Below are 4,808 nucleotides of genomic sequence, written 5' to 3'. Positions count from 1 at the left end.
CGTGCCACTGAACGAGCTAGGACGACAGTCCATGAAATTCTTGAAGGTACACGCAGGTTGTTGCTGAGCGGGTTGACCTGCTTGGGCGGCTGCAACTGCCGCAGCAACGAGAGCCTCTAGCTGGGCTTGAGTCATGGTAATTCGTGCGGCCATTGATCTTCACATCAAAGGCAACATAAGTGAGAAAGGTTCGCGAATAGTGCGATGACAGAAGAGTGTAAGCACATAAGTATTCTCATGCAATGACAAGTTGTGAGCAAAGTAATGTAAGCATACTACGAGCAAAGTTCTATGTAATTCTAGCATGTAGGCAATAAACATAAACCTTATTACCTAGGATGTCGAGTCTTGCACGTGGAGCGAAGCGTCGTTGTGGATCGTTGAGAGCACTGTTCTGGTTATAGTCTGGTTTTAATAAAAACGTTTTCCCATATTAAAACCAAGTTCTCTATAACCAATGGCTCTGATACCAATCTGTCACACCCCCAAAATCCACCTGCGGAGTATCACCGCTTGGGAGCGTGACTGACCAGGATCAAGCCACCAATCATATTGAACATGCATTTAATATTAAATAAAGTAAATGAAAACCATCCATTCAATACAAAAGGTGTTCAAACATTAAATCGTTTCAAAAGTGTTGCGGAAGCATAGTAAATAAACCAGTATCAATAGTTTTAAGTATCACAATAGTAAAGCGGAAGAGCCACGATCCTTGTCCACAACGACCCGCTTCTCCAGTGCAAGCTCCAAGTACCTAGCGAACTGCAAGGCATGTAACAGAATGATCAACAAACTAGTTGAGCGAGTTCACATAAAGAAAATGCGTAATAGTAAGTTCATTTGTAATAGGTGGCTCTACTGGGCCGTTTGTATATTTTACTGTGGTGGTGTTCCACGTTTTCCTGTGGTGGTGTTCCACGTTTTCCTGTGGTGGTGTTCCACGTTTTCCTGTGGTGGTGTTCCACGTTTTCCTGTGGTGGTGTTCCACGTTTTCCTGTGGTGGTGTTCCACGTTTTCCTGTGGTGGTGTTCCACGTTTTCCTGTGGTGGTGTTCCACGTTTTCCTGTTAGTTCGCGACCATAGTCTTTACCGACCAGGGTGTGTGCGAAGGCAGTTGAGTAGTTCGTAAGCATCAACAGTTTAATCGTTTGTTACAGTATCAAAGTATGCACAATTAATCATCCAACCCATTCCCACCCTGGGAACCCATGCCTTGGCTGTGTGAACTCACCTTGGTTTGCTCGGTATGCTAGGTTATGTACTCACAAGTAATTAATCACGTCCTATTGTATGCATGTATAACAAATCAGTTCATGTTCGCAATGATACGTATGCAAATCGAGTGTCACACAATTGCAAATGTAAACATTCATCATCAAGCATGGCATGTCAAGTAAATCAAACATACATTCCACTATCTTTCGAAAGATGTTTATAACCTACCATCCTTCGAATCCAACCTTATCTTTCGACACATTAGTGATCCTTCGACACATACTAAATATCACAGTTATCTTTCGGACTGGTTGTTATGTTTCGAACCACCAGTCATCTTTCGACCAAATGGCATCTTTCGGTCAACCTAATTATGTTTCGGTCAAATCTATCCTTCGGTCAACAGATATCTTTCGGTTACAACTATGTTTCGACAACTATGTTTCGACTACAAGTATCTTTCGACACATATCAGTTACGTCAACAACAGTTACAATTTCAGAAACCCTAAACATGCTAACAGCCGTCAACAACATTATCGATCAAACAACAATCATGCAGCAATCATAGGATCATCATCAAATCATCATGCAATCATCATAATACTAATACCCACCTTGATCCCTAATTTATGCGTACACCAAGCCGATTAACATAGTATGTCACATTATCGAACCTTATTAACATAACATATGAACACATACCGAAATCTTGAATGAACATACTAACAATCAAACATCATATAACGAATCCGAACATATATCCATTCGTATCGGCCGATTAACAACTATTCGATTATCATATAAGCAATACCCGGTTAACAACATCCGATCGGTTAATGATTACAAGTCCGGCCAGTTAGCACACTAATTAACATCAATCATTCCAGCAATCAATTAAAAGTAATACGATATCAGATACTAACCGAGATTAAGGATGATCAACAAAAGGGATTTGGCTTCGGATGTGAGGGTCTGCCGTCACACACACAAGGAGCTAGGGTTGAAGAATGACAGCCGGTTACGTGCTTTTACGTATAAATACGTATTACAGAAATGGGCCAAGCCCATCTGAAAGACTGGGCCGAAGGATAAAGTCCCTGGGTCGAAGGATATGTTTCGGGATCCTTCGAACCGACAGTTGATCCTTCGAATCGAAGGATATCCTTCGTGATCCTTCGATCTGCATGTCAAGTTTCGAGTTCTATACTAAGTGTTTTTAATAATAATAATTCTAATATTATATTCTACCAAGTAATCACATATAGGCAACATGACAACACGTTTCATTAAAACACCACGCGTACAATTCAAGTTCACAATCCAAACAACTAAGCAGTCTAAGTCAACGCGCATTTAATGCGAAAACGAAAGTCAGAAACTCGAGTTGTCACATGTAACTCCGACCACGGGGCCGTGTTCGCTGGACACGGGGCCGTGGTGAACCTTCTGACCAACGTTCTTTTCTGTTTTTATTGCAGGACTTGGAACCCGACGCCAACCTCACGTAGTGTATGAGCTCCAGTTCCAATAAAGACATAAAGGAACCATTAGAAGAACCCGAACGCTTTCTCAGAAAAAGGTTAAAAGCCAAAAATCAAGAGAAGGTTTCGGGTGACCCACCCCCAATGGCGGACCAACGTACCCTCATGGATTACTTACGGCCCACCGTAGGTAATCTCGGCGCCGCTATCAATGCCCCGAATGTCGAAGCTAATAACTTCGAACTTCGACCGCACTTGATACAAATGCTCCAAAACTCCGCAACCTTTCACGGGCTCGCGGACGAGGATCCCCATCTACATATAACTAATTTCTTAGAAATATGTGATACATTTCGGATCAATGGAGCATCAAACGACGCCATCTGCCTTCGTATGTTTCCATTCTCACTAAAAGACCGAGCGAAAGCTTGGCTCAACACCCTCCCAGCTGGATCGGTAAACACCTGGGATGAACTAGCCCAAAAATTTCTATATAAGTATTTCCCTCCTTCTAAAACTGCTAAATTAATGGCTGAAATTAACACATACTCACAAGAGGACGGGGAATCCTTATATGAAACTTGGGAAAGATTCAAGGAGCTACTACGCAAGTGTCCCCATCATGGTCTCGCGATATGGCAACAAGTATCCACTTTCTACAATGGATTGTTGCCACATACTAGACAGACACTTGATTCTAGCTCCGGGGGACTTTTAGGTAATAGACGCCCACACGAAATATATAATCAGATTGAGGAAATTGCTCAAACCAATTTTCAGTGGCACACCCCCCAGGGAAATAAAACTATTGCCCCGGGCGCCCATAAGGTAGACGAAAACACCTCTTTACAAGCCCAAATCGAGGCCCTTTCTTCAAAAATAAAAAAATTAGAAATGACAAAAACAGTCTCGGTCATGGCTTGTGAGGGGTGTGGTGGGTCACATGAAAATTGGAGTTGCATGAAAGAAACGGACGATCAACAAGAAATGGTAAACTACATTGATAATAGACCTAGGCCGTCGGGTCCTCCAACGGGGACCTACAACCAAGGATGGCGAAACCACCCAAACCTTGGTTGGAGGGAGCCCGACAATAGTAGTAACCAACAACCACAACGAACAAACTTTCAGCAACCAAGAAATGAGTCACAAAATTTCACTCAACAACAAAGTGGGAGAGAAAGGCTCGAAGATACTATATCTCGCCTCGTCTCTGACACTGACAAGAAAAATTCGGAAAGATTCCTACAATTAGAATCAAACTTTAGGAATCAACAAGCTAGCATTCAAAACATAGAAAAACAAATAAATCAACTAGCTCAAAATTTTTCCGAAAGACCACAAGGCGCGTTACCCAGCAATACCGAAACCAACCCGAAGGCACAAGTTCACCTCATCACGCTACGAAACCGAACCGTAGGGCCTGCAGAAGTACCTCCAACCGTGGAAGAATCAACGCCAACACATCTGCAGGAGAAGGAACCTCCCCCATCAACAGAGCCTACCAAGGCTCCTCGAGTTCCGTACCCCGGTAGGTTAATTCGTCAAAAAACCAACGAGCAATTCGCAAAGTTCAAAAGTTTGCTAAAACAATTGCATGTCAATATTCCTTTTATCGAAGTCCTAACCCAAATGCCCAAATACTCTAAATTTATGAGGGACTTCCTTACACATAAAAAGAAAATTGAGAATTTGCAATTAGTTAATTTAGGCGAAGAATGCTCTGCCCTCGTACTCAATAAACTACCCCAAAAGAAGATCGATCCCGGAAGCTTCACGATTCCGTGCTCAATAGGGGAATCTCCCGTTCGCAATGCCTTGGCCGACTTAGGGGCAAGCATTAACCTCATGCCCTCTTCAATGTTTAAAAGGCTTGGCTTGGGAACCACAAGCCCCACAAAAATAAGCATACAACTCGCGGATCGATCGGTCAAGTTCCCGCAAGGTGTCATCGAGAATGTCTTGGTAAGGGTAAGCAGGTTTGTTTATCCTGTTGACTTTGTCATACTCGACATGGAGGAAGACAACGAGGTCCCTCTTATTCTAGGGAGGCCTTTCCTTGCCACCGCACAAGCAGTAGTGGACATGAATGAAGGGACACTAACGT

The 4,808-nt window shown here is 42.9% G+C and overlaps 1 non-coding gene across 1 annotated transcript; it reads right to left on the bottom strand.

Moving 5' to 3' along the window:
- Positions 1–3,223: 3,223 nt before the first annotated feature.
- On the bottom strand, positions 3,224–3,330 carry LOC118489537. The gene has a single exon (XR_004887558.1). It is a non-coding gene; the product is annotated as a small nucleolar RNA R71 (small nucleolar RNA).
- Positions 3,331–4,808: the final 1,478 nt, after the last annotated feature.

This window comes from Helianthus annuus, chromosome 17 (genome assembly GCF_002127325.2).
Source record: "Helianthus annuus cultivar XRQ/B chromosome 17, HanXRQr2.0-SUNRISE, whole genome shotgun sequence".
Lineage (NCBI taxonomy): Eukaryota > Viridiplantae > Streptophyta > Magnoliopsida > Asterales > Asteraceae > Helianthus > Helianthus annuus.
Note: the sequence above shows the minus strand (reverse complement) of the source record. Positions and strands in the feature narration are given on the sequence as shown.